At 42.0% G+C, this 16368-nt stretch overlaps 1 protein-coding gene across 6 annotated transcripts in view; it reads right to left on the bottom strand.

The window, feature by feature from the left end:
• Positions 1–16368, bottom strand: part of CLSTN2 (calsyntenin 2) — a 347811-nt gene that overhangs the window by 227963 nt on the left and 103480 nt on the right. The gene's annotated exons all lie outside the window — the stretch shown is intronic.

Genomic DNA, 16368 nt, shown 5'->3' with positions numbered 1-16368 from the left:
TGATAATTATATATTTTACAGTTCATTCATTCCAAACTGATCATTTAATATTCATTACTCCAGTGACAGACATGTCCTGTCAGTTTTACCCCTCATTATGCACATAATATCTGCATTTAAGCAAGCAACAGAATTTTGAAAGGAGATTGCAACCAAGTTTCCATTTTAAAAAACCCCACTAAAATTCAAAAAGGCTCTGCTAGCTTGTTACATTAATTTTTGGGGCTGTTGTCAAAGAAATAGCTGACTAAAGTCACATTTCTGATATTTTTTACAACCTGGTTAAAAAAAACTAGGTTTGGGCATAGGAATATACAACTATTAAAATAATTCCTTTGAAATCTGAAGAAAAGGTTAAAGCTCCTGGACATATTTTCAAGAAATGAACTTGGACTTCAATTTTTCCTAGTATTTCAGATCTCATAAAAAAAGTTTTTTTTTTTTTTGTATTGCAAAAAGTCACCCTGGTGATAGCTGGTGATTACTTGAAAATGTGTGTAACATGAAGGAGAACTTTTTTTCTGTGCTTCCTAAAGCAACTACTCCAGCCAATTTCTATGTTCCAATTTGAAGTAAGAGCTCTCTGGATACTCTGCTTTTGAGGCTCCTTTCACCAGAAATAATTGCTGATAATCAGAATCTCTTCATCCATTGATTGAACTGGATATATTCAATGGTATTTTCAAAGGACGTTTGGCCTCACAAAATTTGAGTTGCTAATAGAAAATTGTTCTGCGCTTCCTTTTGACATCCCCAAGAAGAGGTTCTGGCTCCAAAATTGGAGGTTATGATGTAAGAAATATGGCATGTTAAATAGAAAATACATGGAAGGAATGAGTACAGCTGGAGAGCAGGCACACATAAAACACCCAACCAGATACACCTCAGTACAAGCCAAGCTTTGATGACCCCAGCTGCACCACATCAGTGACCGAGCATCTACTCTGGGTGACACCAAAAGGGACCAAGATGAGACAATCTGCTCAGTCCCCAGCCTGGTGAGAACCTTCTCCATCAGTCTGGGCAGCCCAGGCAGCTGTGGCAGAACCCAAACAGTGGGGACACACCAGACCACTCAGGCTTTCCTGACAAGAGCCAAGATCTCCACAAAACAAGTCAGCCAGGATGCAGAAAATACTGCCTGAAGTTATTTAAATGCAGAAATTACATGGTATTGTAAGTGGTAAGGCAAAAAAAATATTTTTTCAGGAGTCAACGCTGACAGTTGCTTACTGCCTGATTTGGAGTGACCAATACTTGAAAGGACGATAGAAGGAATGAATTAAATCACAGTTTCAGGCTTTATTTATTTGCATTTTGCAAATAAATTAAAGTTCTAAAGACCTCACCTTGCATTTATGACCCCCTGTGCAATAGCAAAAAGGTCTGGACCAGTCATGTCCTCATCTGAACTGTACAACATTCACAAGTTTTATCTATCTAAAAGCACACTTGTAACTGCCCAGAGCCTGTCCTGGATAAAACCCAAAATAATCCCACACAACTCCAGGTTTTTTGTGACTTTGAAACTTCATTCATTCAAGATCACACTTAAAAACACTAAAAATGTTATATATTAAAATGCAACAAGAAACAGCAGAACTCCCTCAATGTTTAGATCACACTTGGGAGCCCAGGAAAGTGCCTGCAGTGACATAAACGCAGAAATGACACCCCATAATCATGTAAACATGAATTTAACAAGGCTGATGCAGGGATTTGGCAATTGGCTGAGTTTACATCAGCACATCTTCAACACTGCTTATCAACCTTTACTGCTATGCCAGAGATTAAAGAGGCAGGGGTGGAAAAAAAAAAAGCCTAAAAATCCAGACTAACTTGCCTTTGGGGAAAAAAAAAAAAAGGATTTTCTGCTATTTGTGTCAGTAATAAGTAATAAAAGTCACCTGCCTGGCAAGGGTCAGAGGCCTGCCCTGGTTCAGCAGGAACAGGCAGAAGGGGCCAATTGTATTTGGCTGCTCTCATATATGGCCAGTCCCCACACACAAAGGAGGAAAAGCCCTGCTGTCAGAAGGGACACGAATTGAGCAGGGTTTGGCAACCCTTCAAAAGTACCTTCCCTTTCAAAGTAGTACTTTGAATTCCTTTACATCAAGGATGCCCCTGAAGCTCCCCCAGTACCAGCAGCTGGGGCCTGATCTGAGCTCAGACAGCACAGGAGAAACAGCAGGGCCCACACATGGGGGAGCTGAAAGGTCTGCAGAACATGGCCTGGGAGCCACTGCCACACACATGGAGCTGTGCAGAACATGGCCTGAGAGCCACTGCCACACACATGGAGCTGTGCAGAGCATGGCCTGGGAGCCACTGCCACACACATGGAGCTGTGCAGAACATGGCCTGAGAGCCACTGCCACACACACATCACACATGGAGCTGTGCACAACATGGCCTGGGAGCCATTGCCACACACACGGAGCTGTGCACAACATGGCCTGGGAGCCACTGTCACACACACATCACACATGGAACTGTGCACAACATGGCCTGGGAGCCACTGCCACACACACATGGAGCTGTGCAGAACATGGCCTGGGAGCCATTGCCACACACATGGAGCTGTGCAGAACATGGCCTGGGAGCCACTGCCACACACACATGGAGCTGTGCAGAACATGGCCTGGGAGCCACTGCCACACACATCACACATGGAACTGTGCACAACATGGCCTGGGAGCCACTGTCACACACACATCACACATGGAACTATGCAGAACACGGCCTGGGAGCCATTGCCACACACACGGAGCTGTGCACAACATGGCCTGGGAGCCACTGCCACACACCCATGGAGCTGTGCAGAACATGGCCTGGGAGCCACTGCCACACACACATCACACATGGAGCTGTGCACAACATGGCCTGGGAGCCACTGCCACACACATGGAAGTGTGGAGAACATGGCCTGGGAGCCACTGCCACACACACATCACACATGGAGCTGTGCAGAACATGGCCTGGGAGCCACTGCCACACACACATCACACATGGAGCTGTGCACAACATGGCCTGGGAGCCACTGCCACACACATGGAGCTGTGCAGAACATGGCCTGAGAGCCACTGCCACACACACATGGAGCTGCTGTACAGAACATGGCCTGGGAGCCACTGCCACACACACATGGAGCTGTGCACAACATGGCCTGGGAGCCACTGCCACACACGTGGAGCTGTGCAGAACATGGCCTGGGAGCCACTGCCACACACACATCACACACATGGAGCTGTGCAGAACATGGCCTGGGAGCCACTGCCACACACACATCACACACATGGAGCTGTGCACAACATGGCCTGGGAGCCACTGCCACACACATGGAAGTGTGGAGAACATGGCCTGGGAGCCACTGCCACACACACATCACACATGGAGCTGTGCAGAACATGGCCTGGGAGCCACTGCCACACACACATCACACATGGAGCTGTGCACAACATGGCCTGGGAGCCACTGCCACACACATGGAGCTGTGCAGAACATGGCCTGAGAGCCACTGCCACACACACATGGAGCTGCTGTACAGAACATGGCCTGGGAGCCACTGCCACACACACATCACACGTGGAGCTGTGCAGAACATGGCCTGGGAGCCACTGCCACACACATGGAGCTGTGCAGAACATGGCCTGAGAGCCACTGCCACACACATGGAGCTGTGCAGAACATGGCCTGGGAGCCACTGCCACACACACATCACACATGGAACTGTGCACAACATGGCCTGGGAGCCACTGCTCCCCTCAGACACACACACACTGTTATCCCAATGTGTTTAACATGTTCATACATTTTAATGAGATGTAGATGACAGAGGGAAATTATGACAAGCAAGCTGCCCTAACAAATGCTGCACATATTTTCATCAGTCTTACCATTGATACTACACTGCACATTTGCATAACAAAGTGTAAAAACATGCTTGTATCATTGTGAGGGGCAACACAGGAAAAAAGTCACTGAATTTGCTTGGTATGGCCCTTATTAGTTAAGCAATACCACAAATAAGAGCCATGCTAACTGAATATTTTATCTACTCCCTCCTACCTCACACCAGCAGCAAGTCTTCCTTTCACTGCTCCATGCTAATATTAAAACTGAATATAAAAAAGAAAATGTTACAATTATCACACAGGTCACATTCTCCCTGGTATAAGAAGTTAAACAAGAATTTAAGCAGCTGAATTAAAGGTAACAAGTATATAATCACTACGAGCTCCATGGTTTGCCATACTTCATGGTAGAACTGCATGGCTGAAAGCCCTCTGCATTGCCTTTTGCCCCATGTTTTTGACAAGTAACTCTGCTCCCCTGGGGCTGGCCTTGGCATGCCACTGGGAATCAGCTCCTGAACTGGTCCAGACCTTCAGCTCAGTGCATCAGTTGTGACAAGACCTCCCCACAAAGTCACAGCTGCTTTACTCATTTCCTGCCCTGGACCACAACCCATCCCTACAGACCAGAGCCACCAACATTCTGCAGCCTAGCACTGGGGTGAAGGAGGAGGGAAAACTGGTTGAGACTTTTTCTTTTCCTTCTCCATGGATCAAAGCTGTAGTGGTTTGTTTTGTTAAGCACAGCTTTTAGGACAGAGCCTATTCAGACAGCTTAGCAGAGCAGAAGCAACTTGAGCAGTCTCCAGGCTTTGCAGGAAAAGCATTGCCAGAGGAAAGTTTTCTGCTTTTGTAGCAGTACAATTCAATGCCAGCATTTGTATGTGCAGAGGTCCTGTCTTTCTAGGGGGGGGACAGATCTGCCAGTTACCTGCAAAATCTGAGAACAAAGGACTGAGGGAAAAGGCAGCTCCTCTCTGCCCTGGTAGCTTCTAGTCTTTGCCACTGAATGAAGGACTCTGTCCAAAAAAATCACTTTAGAGACAGAAAATGAATGTCACATCAAATATATTATAAGCATTGAATTTTAGGAAGGGGAGGAAGTATTTGTCTGTAAAAATACTAATATCAGTTGTTTCATTTGTTTAGGTTTTTTTAAATCAGTAATATTCTATAGAGAAATGCTGTGGCCAGGTTCATTACTAAAGCTTTTTTATCAGAAGGAGGACAACATCCTACACAAGTCATAATTTGATGGACACTGAAATCAATGTAAGTCAGCTCTACGCCAACAGCTTCACTGGATCCTGGGTTTGTGTAGCCACTATCTCATGCCAGCATCACCCCAGACAAAGATACCCAAAACAATGTACAACAGTGCCAGCCTCCCACACATTCCCTTGTTGGGAAATTGATTTCTTTTGGAGGATGTAAGAAATATCTGGTGAATTGTGCACATACAGAAAGCTTCTGTGGAACAAACAGTATCACAAAATTCTACATCATAACTGTAACAGTCCAATCTGAAATAGTATCACAGACATCAATGAGATTATTCCAGTTGTAGGCCAATTACCTGCCTTGGTCATGTTTGCACACAGCTAAGAGAGAGGATTGAAGAATCTTTTGTGAATTAATCTCAGTAAAACCCAAAGTGTATAAATAAATTAACTTTTCAATGTGTATTCTTCCAGCTCCTGATCCTACTTTTGGGTTTATTGTGTGGTCATCTTGTGCTGTTTGCAATTGAAAGATCATGATGAAAAACAAAAGTTCTAATCATCAGTTTCAAATGCAGTGGTTTCAAACTCCTCCCGTGACAGCCTCAGCATGAACATGTATAACTGCTTTTCTCTCTGAACCAAACAAGGTTACAATGAAAGTTCCTTTTACACAAGAGATTATGGGTGCTGGCACATGGCCAGGACAGGGTTCAGCTCCAAGGAGCATCCCAAGTGCTCACAATGTCACTCATAGCAGAACACTGCCAGCAGAGAGACCAGGACACAGGAGAATGTCCCCACCACAGTGAGCCTTGCAGCACTCAGTGTGCAGTGCACAGCCACAAGCACCTTTGCTGTTCCTCACTGTGTACACAGGACAATTCCACAGCAAGTTAAAAATCCAGGAAGGCTCACAGGTTGGGATGCTTTTTGCTTGGTTTCTTTTTCTTTTTTTTTTTTTCCTTTATTAGAAGTTTTAGATTTAGGTTTTTTCTGTTTTCTAGATGGTAAAGACAGTAAACTTTATTCCTGTATATCTGTCAGTGTTTGGATTAACTTATCCTTGTCTGTTTCTGGTATTGATCACAGTGTATTTACTTTTTTTTTCTTTCTTCCTTTTTACATCAATATTTTCAGTTATTTCTTTTTTTTTTCATTTCAATTTTAGCATCCTTTTATATAACAAAATATAACAATACAAATTTCTCCTTCCCAAGGGAAAGATGCACATTCAAAGGCTAAAGCATATTCATTGCCCACTGAAAAAGAAAATGGATGGGCAATGAGTACATGTTTAAGCTTTTAAAATACCTTTTATGAATCCAGGAGTTACTATAAGGGCTCCCATGCAGACAGACCAGACCTTTCTCCAGGCCTTTCCCTCATCATTTCCTTCAGGACATTCCTCAGAAGGCAGGATTATAACCATTTATTACATCAAGTTTGCACTGCAGATCCAACACACCAAGCAATCTCATGGCAATGCTGAAGTGAACGGAGCATTTATGAATAGAAAAGCTTCTAAATCATGAAAATATAGCAATATAGCAATCTTCAGACCACAATACACAACTCCCAATGTTTTGAAGAAATCCCTTGAGCTGTGAATTTAAGAATGCTCCAAGCCATTCCAGTGCAGAGCCAAAGCTTTATGAAATCACGGGGTCGCTTCTGCTTCAGCAGGGAACTGTGAAAGGCAGAAGGGTCTGAGCCACATCCCAGCTCTCAGAGACCCAGTTCTAGCAGCTGACAGGGCTAGCACAGACTCAAACCCACCAGAAGAAGGTGATATCTCTGAACTCAGCAGACACCAGTGTAAAGTGACCACACCAAATGACTCTGTCTGATGCGGGGATCTGAACACAGAACGAAATTTGGCAGCCCAACCCCAGCCCTGAAACGTGAGTGCAATTCTTAATGTGGCTGCAGATTTCACCTATTTCTGTTACCAAATAGGTAAAATCTGGACAAGATACAAAAAAACCTGCAAGAAAAGTAAAGCAGAGGTGTCCCAGAGCCCTCAGCTGAGGGCAGCCTGAGGTGGCTGTCACAGCCCACACAGGTGCCCAGCTGCCTGCCTTTGGTTTGGTCCTGTTTTTAAAACTATTTAACACTCACAGCTGGACTCAAAGCCTGAGAACACACCTCTCTAAATTCCAAAGAAACATGAAAAATGTACAAATTGCCTTTCAACAGCATGATACAAATATTTTGGCTGAGCAGTGACCGGAGATAAAACTTTGGAATTCCCACTTACAAAGAAAAACATCAAGAACCAACCCATTCCTCACATTGCTCCATGTGCTCCACTTTCTAGCCTCAGCTGGTGTTTAACCTCTAAAGAAACACCCTCCACAGCAGCACTTTAATGAATACTAAGAAAAAGATTAAATCAAAATTAATCCAGCACAATTCATTACTCCATTGTTTCCTTCATAAAGTGAACTTCTCCTCTTTCCCCAGAGGAAAGGCTCTTCCACTTCTTCTCTCTCCCAATTTTGATTCCTGTTTTTCCAAACATGACTGGCAGGTGAATCCACTGTAATCCCCAAGGAAGCTGAATGTTCCTTTTCCATTACCAATAAATGATAAAAAAGCAGGTACTAGTAGGCTTTGGGAGTGTTTGGCTGTGGGGCTGCCCTGGCTGGACACAGAAACAGCTTTGTTTTGTCATTGTGAAAGAGTTTAAAGTAAGCAAATTGAGAGTATAAATCCATTTTTTATTATTCTCTCTCTGTATAGCCAGCCTACTTCAGTACAAACTGTGCTTATTCTCCTGTTCAAAGACAGCACAAACAGCTTTGTGGCTGTTCATAGCTCCTGCCATTCTCCTCAGAAATCTGCAGATCTCCTCACAATTTAAATATCACACCCTGTACACCTCTCACAACAATGAAAACAGAATTCTGAGCAACATGGTGAGGTGTGCACTCAATAGCCCTCAAATATTCCTTTAAAATTATTTTATTCAGACAGCATATTTTTTACAGCTCTTATTTGTAGCCATACTTCTGTTCCTTTTAGTGGTATCATTCCTTGATTTGCCTGAAAGTGTTAACAAATGAGGTTTATAAAAATTAGGAGTACAATGCAAATCAGCTTCATAAGACCCATAAGTTTTAATTCTATGGAAATATATGGTGTTTATAAATGATTCTTTTAATTGACTGCTTTGTAATGTCAAGCAGCAGGAAAAACTAATTCTATCACTATTCATTGTAACAGTGGCATTGATTGGCTTTTTCTGAGATGTGGAAGATTAAAAGTATGGAGACTTGTCCACTCATATGGTTTTTTTACCAAGCTGAAAGAGTAGAGTTGTGTCACTATGAGGAAAATATCTATTAAGATGTCATTTGTGATATAATTTGCCTTAATAATGTGTAGCAGCTGCAAACTCCAGAAGTGACAGATAAGGCACAGACACATCAGAAGTGAAATACAGAACAGCAATTAGCATGGAATGAAATAACATGGGGATGCAAATGAGCAGAGGGATGAAATCTCCTCTCTAGACAGAGACTGTACATAAACCCAGAGAGGAGCAGGGGCCCTTCTGTGACCACTGCTTTGCCAGCAGATGAAGAATCTGCCTGCTCCCACTGTGCTATGGACAAGGAGCTGCCTTTGGCTCCCCAGGCATTTCCTGCTGAAGATGGGGCTGGTTCCACTCCCTCTGGGGCAGGGAACACAGAGGAGCCAGACTGACCATGGACATTTGCTCCTAGAGCAGTCCAGACACTTTCCCCTGAAGAAGAACATGTTTCCAGGTAGCACCACACACTGAGGACTCAGGTGCAATAATTTCTGGCTGACAGTACAAGTCCTCTCTTTCCACCTGATTTTCAGGTGGAGGAATTAAACTTTTTCATATGCAAAGTGACAGCCACATGAAAGTACTGGCAGTAAGAGTCTGCTTTCAAAACTAACAGGATGATGCAATCCACAAGTGTATAAATACTATTATCTCTTTTAGTGTCATTATATTTACATTTTTTTAAATGGGTGAATGACAAATAAAAACAGTAACTTGCACTTACAGGAACTTTGTAATTGACATTAAGGGGCAAGGATAGCAGTCTGGCAGTGTTAGCTTTTATCAGCCTCGAAGCTACATCTTTCTTTAGGAAATAGAACTGAAGTAGAATGAAATGTTGATCTGACAAAAAGATCCGATTTCCCTTTTGTAACAGAGGAAACAATTCAGCCAAAGGAAAAGATGACCACAGGATCTACTATATACAGAAACTAATGTAACAAAGGTAACAGTCCCAATCATTCCAAACTATTAAAAGCTACAACATTTTAATTCTTTAAGGATGCTTTTTAGCTTAAAACTAATACTTTGGAGATTAGATCCATGCCACATGGAGTAGTAAGACAATAGGACAGGTTCCATCTCTGGTACACATTCCCAACTGAATGGACAAAGCAGCAATACTTAGAGGTAAAGAGAATATCAGATCTTACCTAGATTTCATCCAATATGGATTAGACACAGTTAATAAAAGAGAAGCATGTTTAAATAGTGCTGGCCAAAGAGGGCAGAACTCAGCAGTGCAAGTTCCAGTCTGAAGTTTTCAAGATGAGTTAATTGACTTAGGGGTATACACATGTGTATTTTCAGCATATTGAGAGACAGAAATCTGCTGGATCAGTATCTGCATAGGTTATCTGCCATGCCAAGTGCCAAAGTGCCAAATGCAGAAGAGAAGCCTGTCAGAAGCAGCTCTTCTTGCATCATGAGTTGATGCAGACACAACATTTGTACTGAGTCCTTCAGACTGGCTGCCCTTTGTGCTGGATTGTGTCTTGCTTTGTTTCCATCCAAAACTCTGCACAAGGTACACTGGGATGACCTCTCACATGGAGAGGAGAGGGGCATACAAATCCAGAGGCACTGAGCTCAGATTTAAGCTGCAGGCAGGATGCTGCGAAAATCAAAGTAACTCAGTAATTCTTCAAAAACTGCCAAGTTCTGGGCAGTCACACACACACCTGCAGCTGGCCAAGCACAGATAAAAACAAACAAACAAAGTAGCCAGAAATAAAAACTCACAATATGATCTATGCATTGGTTACTTCAGTCCTCTCCACCTGTTATAGCATTAGAGTGCCTGCTCTGATCTCAACACACTAGACATGACTTTAATGATGTACCAATACAAAAAAATGACCACAGCCACATTAAAAGCCATTTCCATGCACTATTATCTAAGTAGGTTTATAGAAAAGACTAATTTTAAGAAGGAAGTTATTTTCTCTTCACTAACTCTCATAGCTACCCCTCTCAGAGCAGTCACCTTTAGAAATGAATTCAATTATCCATTCAATTATTCAGTTAGTCACAGTCACACTTTGCTATTTTTCCTCAAGCAGAGGGGTGTTAACTTTGACTAAATCTACCCCAAATTCACACATATTTTCCACAGGGACAGAATTGGGTACATGTGGCACTTAATGCTTGCTTACCCCTGCAGGGAACCATCACTGCATCATGCTGTGAGGTCACACTGTAATAGGATAATTTAAATTTCTTCAGGACCAAAATAATTCTTCATTAAAAAAAAATAAAATAGAAGACTGAGAAAAAACCATTATTTTTCACCCACAGGACTTGGAAAACACACAGTACAATTTTATGCATGGAATTTGTGAAACACAGACTAGATAGTTCAAGAAAAATGAACACTAAACAAAGCTGGGCAGAAAAAATTTCAAAACCAGTCCAGCATTGCTACACAGCAAAATGAGGACAGTGCAGGAACAAAATGCAGAGGCAGGAAGCACTTGTTCACAACACAAAACTTTTTAAAGCTTTCCTCCTGATACAAACACAGAGAATTATTTCTTGAGAGTGCCTGTTGTGGCCTTTCCCCGAGGCCCCATTTATATTCAGTCTGACAAGGGCAGATTGTTTCAGCCTGAAGCTGTTTAAGCTCACCCTGGCTGTAGACTCTGTGCCACAGGGGCCCCAGTGCCCCCTCTGCACCCCCAGCCTGGACCACTGACACTGCATTGACACAAACACAGAAATCTTCACCTTCTTGCAGTCCTATTTCAGCACCCTGCTGGAGGCTGCTGACATGATTCCCTTCTTCCTTCAAAAAGAAAGAATGAAAATACAGATCTACTTTACAGTTACAAGGAAGCTCCAGAATAGAGAACCACAAGTGATTCTAGAATTTCTTAATTTTGATGTACACCACATGCATTACTGTGAGGTAATAATAAAACTTGATCAGTTAAAATTTCATAATTAACTTCATGCAAGAGATGTTTTGAGTCAAAGGAGCCAGAGATCCAAGTCTGTAGTTGCAGACTCCCACACCTCATAAATACCTTGTACATGCACCTACCTACAGGAAATTTAATGAAAATGCCTTTGGTTGATCAGTCAGAGGGCAAACACTTCCCTCTCCAACCCCCACTCCTTTACTGTAAACAAATAATTTTCTATAAAATATCAACTATGATGCCCTTCTCAGCCTGGCTGAGATGTCATTTGCCATCCCAGACACCTCTACAGCCCATAAAATTCTGTGCCTGTGTTCACATTGCTAAGACTTAATGCCTACATGCCAAAGCCACAAATATCCAGGGCTGTGGGATTACCTCTATCTAAGAGCAGTACTTCAAAATAATGGATGCTGTACATCATCCCAATGAAAAATCTATAAAGAACTGTCATTCAGAGAAGCACTTAATCTGAAGGGAGAGAGATTTACTCCCTTCATGTTTGAGGCACTGCTTCCCATGCTTCATGTTTACCATGAAGACTCATTTGCATCCTTGTTTGATTGTTTGCTGTGTGGGGATTGGAGTGTCAGACAAGCCCCTTCTCTGGGATGGCAGGGGGACAATCCAGGCAGCAAATGATACAAGAGCCATATAAAGATGGCAAAGAAATAGTTAACGGGTTAAGGAAACGATCAAAAAATATCTTCTATTTTATATCACTAGAAAACCAAAGCATTTCAAGATTTGGTTAAAAAAAAACCCAAACAAAACCACCAAACAAAACCAGAAAACAAAGACAACAGTGCAGATGACACCAGGCAGACAGTTTTAGCATGAAGGCAGCTCCAAAATAATCAACTGGGAAAGGAACAAGTCACATGAGACTCCAGATCCCACATATGAGGCTAATATATTAATTTCTAGTCTATGGGTTTCTCTAGGGGATTTCTCTTTCAAGTTATCACTTTCATCAGAGACCTGAGGAAATTCTCCACAAAAGGCTCATCAAGGCTGGCATATATTCCTGTGAAATTTCACAGTCAATATATCAGTGTTTCTGATAAAGCATCCTGTGATGAAAAAATTATCACCTTCTCCTATATCCTTCTAAAGGATAATTTGTTTCTACAGGAATGGGCTAGCTTTAAATGGGTGAGCAGTTTCATTAAAACTTGGTTTTCATCAGTGCCTGAAAGGTGCTAAAAAGCTACAAGGTATCGTGCCTACCACCGGCATAACACAAAAGCAGCTTAAGGGTCATGACCTGAGAAACAACCTATTCAAAATTCTCAATATTCAAACCCAAAATACAAATGAAATTATTTAAGCACATGACAGAGATAATACGGTTTTCAAGGCCCATAACAACATATTAATCAACTTGCTAGCTCCCCCAGTGTCACCACTACACTCTGGCAGATGTACCCTACAGTGACTGAGCTCGGCTTTGACATCATCCCCACCTTTCCTTGAGCCCACAATACACCATAAAGTCCCAAAGCAGAAAACCTGTCTGACTTATTGCTCCCCTGCCTGTGCTCCTGATTAATGGCACAACCACAACAGTTAAAAACCCACAATGGAAAGAGCTACATGAAAATTGTAAGTGATAGTAGAAATGTTTGCTAACAAAGGGGGCTGTGTTTGCAAACAGGTAATTTAATTTCCTTGCGCTGCTTGGTAAACTGAAGTTTGTGAAATTAAAGTGAGATTTGTTTTCATGCTAAAATTCACTGGGAGGCTGATTATGCTGAAACACACTTCAAGTCTTGAAGGAACAAAGAGGAATGCAAAGAATGTTTCAATATATGGAAACTGCATATTAAGTAACTCCTTGCTTTTCCTAAATGAATACACTAAAATGAAAAAAATATTTCTTATAGACCCAAATTAAGATTTACCATAAAGTAATGAGCAACTGCAAGCAAAATTATAGCTCTTTAGCCAACTCACTTTCTGTTACTTCCATTGCTAAATACTTTGAGAAGAATTTCTTATGCAAGAATTGTGTTGCTCTCCTTCCATAAAGCAGGTGCAGGTAAACTCCTTCTGTGGATCTGCACAAGTCCCAAATGAATTCTCATCATCATTGCCACAATGATCTGGCATTATTGTGGCATTCACATATTATTATGTGAAGATCTGGGATCTTCACATCCCAGTCACCCATTTTCCCACCAGTTTCCTCCACATATATAAATTATCAAAACACCAGACAAACCAGAACAAGAAAGTTCATTTGACTCCAAGACTTCATTCATCATCACACTAAGAAACAAGCTGTGCTACTGGTAGGTATCAATCGTCTGGGATCAAAACAAAGACAGAAATGCTTGAACCTAGACAATGACACATCAATATTCAAATTATTAAGTTCTGAAGATTTCTTTCCATTTGAACTTCAAGCAAAACCAGGACAGGGATATGGAAGAAGCAGCAACAACTGCATTTTTCACTTGAGCTAAGGCATTCAGCACTGTAGAGGCACAATTTATTAAACACTTTCACATAGTGCAGTAGTGATCTTTAACTTGTGTGGAGGTTTGGTTTCCCAGTCGTGATGCAAGTCTTTTTCACATCTTTCTCTCTCTCTCTTTCAATTATAGAAAAAAATAGGGGGAAAACCATCTCTGTTGATCTCATGAGCATATTGCAAAATGACACCCAAATCAAGTGCCTGCATAATGATCTCACATGATATCAGAGTTGCTCATGAAGGAAAATTTCAACAAATTTTTTTGGTAAATTTCTATAAATGTGAAGCTTTGGGCTGTTTTAAAACAGTACATTTTTTTGAAATGCTTCTCTTGGAAAATGAGAAAAAGTCCATCCTAAGAAACGCTGCTGGGTGGTTCAAGCCACAGAATAGCAGGGATATCTCACCCTCACAGAGCTGCAAGAGTTTCATCTGAGAGTATTTCCTTTCAGAAGTTTCCTAAATCTCAAATGAATTAACAGAAAAATGGTGCAGACATTAACCCCCTGGAATTCTGGACTGCTCGGGTGCTTCCAACAAGCCTTCAAAGGCTGCCCTTAGGATTCTTATCAGAGCAGATGGATTTCACTCAAATGGCCCCATCTGTCACTTCTCGTTCATGTGGCTGCAGCCTGAACTCAAAGAACACCTAGGGCACATTTTCATCAAAATGCCTGGCTAAGCAATCCAAGAGATGAAAGAGATAAAGAAGATAATGCTCCAAATCTTACACTGAGCAGAGAATCTGACCCAAACAAAATGAAATTCTGCCAGATTCATTCACGTTAAGAGATAGGAATAGAATATTCCCCCCTGCTCCCTTCACCCAACGAGCTGCAGAGATATTTGGCAGAGGGAATTTTCTCCTTGCTGTCATTTCCTATTTTCCAGGCTTTGGCCATCTGTCCACTATTAGGTCCCTTTGAACGAGAAACGGGTTTAGAAGCACAGAGTCATCTCCACAACTGTTCTCTTGCAGGGCAGATAAGGATAGAAAGGGATGATTAAAGCTTCTGCTGGCTAACAATAAAAGAAATCAGGAGAAGGAAAAAAGAGCTGGTCTGAGTCTTGCAAGACAGAAGGTGGGTTCAAACTCCTGCTGCCCAGAATTCACCAGTCCGGAGGAACAGAATCCAGCCCACGCCTGGCAGCACAGCAGATCCATCTTAAATGTAAAGCACCTGGCTCAATTAAAATGCCCGAATTTCAAGCACATCCAGTCAGATGCAGATGTTCCATTTCCAGTGAAGAAAGGTGAATCACAGAGCACATGGCTCCAGAGGACATACATCCACCTTTTCAGAAAGGGGCACTTGGTGCTCATCACTCCTCCAGAGTTCTCCTCTTTCACAGGCAATTCAATATGCTTGCAGCTAGTATGGACTAGTTTTTCCTTTTCCTTTATTTTGTTTTTTCTCCTGAGAGTTTTGTTAGTATCATTGGAGACAGTTATCAAATGCAGCAGTAGGGAAGGACAATACAAGTTTTCTGATAAGGCAGTGCTGTCTGTATCAGGATAGTCTGTGGATCACAGTGTATTCTATTGGTATAAAGAAATAAAGAGATTTCATCTGGCTAGAACAAAGAGCAGTGTCTCTCAAAAACACCTTAACAACACAAAACACCAAAACCTGTTCAAAAAGTAGTGCTTTTCAGAAACACATAATTAATTTAACAATAAATCTGTGAGCCACCAGACAAAACCCCACCATTTACCTGACCAGCCTTTATATCATTATGAATTTAAGGTAGCATCTGCTGTCTGACAAGTGGCATGGCAATTCTGCAAGGTTTGTAAATGTATCAACAGTTAGGGAGCTGGCTCTAAAGGAGCCCTGCTCCCACCCCCAGGTGAAGAATGAGGCAAGGAGCTGGCACTGTTGAGGGTTAACCACAGCAGGGAGCTTCCTCCTCCTGACCAGGGACTGCTGGCACACAGCACATCAGAGTTTAATCTTCCTTGTAGGGGTCAACAAACTCCTAACAGCATCCATGTCTTTCAAGTTATGCCAAAGCACCTTTTTTTCTCAGAAACATCCCATACTCGGATTCAAACCACATTTTGACATCAGTCAAAAAGTTTTGACACTTTTTTCTTGACCCTTCAGACTGGCACCCTAATCACCCCCTCAGATTTGAATCTACATGTCAGAAAATCTTTCTTCTTATCAGAGGGATGATGCAAATATAAATTCAGCATTTGTATCATGCTGAAACTCCAAGGCCATAAGAAAGTTGGATCCTGAAGAGAACACGATGGAAAGTATGTAAGAATTCTCAGTGGAATGATACACTCACGAAAAGCAATTTCAAATGCTCTGCATTAATGCAGAGAATTACTACCAATAATAGCATTTCTGTTGGCATTTTAAAGCTATTCTATATGTAGAACATTTTATACAGACAGATATTAGGCTATAATCAAGCCAATGCCAGTAACACTTTAGTGTGACAAGATCAATCACAGGAATCCAACAGCTTGGGTAATCATTCTGTTAACTCACAAGAATTGGCAGAACTCAGTGGCTGTGCTTTCCCCCAACATTTCATCACTAAGCCATATGATACAAAGAGT

Source organism: Agelaius tricolor, unplaced genomic scaffold (assembly GCF_023055355.1).
Source record: "Agelaius tricolor isolate 1412-34295 unplaced genomic scaffold, bAgeTri1.0.p SCAF_12, whole genome shotgun sequence".
Classification (NCBI taxonomy): domain Eukaryota; kingdom Metazoa; phylum Chordata; class Aves; order Passeriformes; family Icteridae; genus Agelaius; species Agelaius tricolor.
Note: the sequence above shows the minus strand (reverse complement) of the source record. Positions and strands in the feature narration are given on the sequence as shown.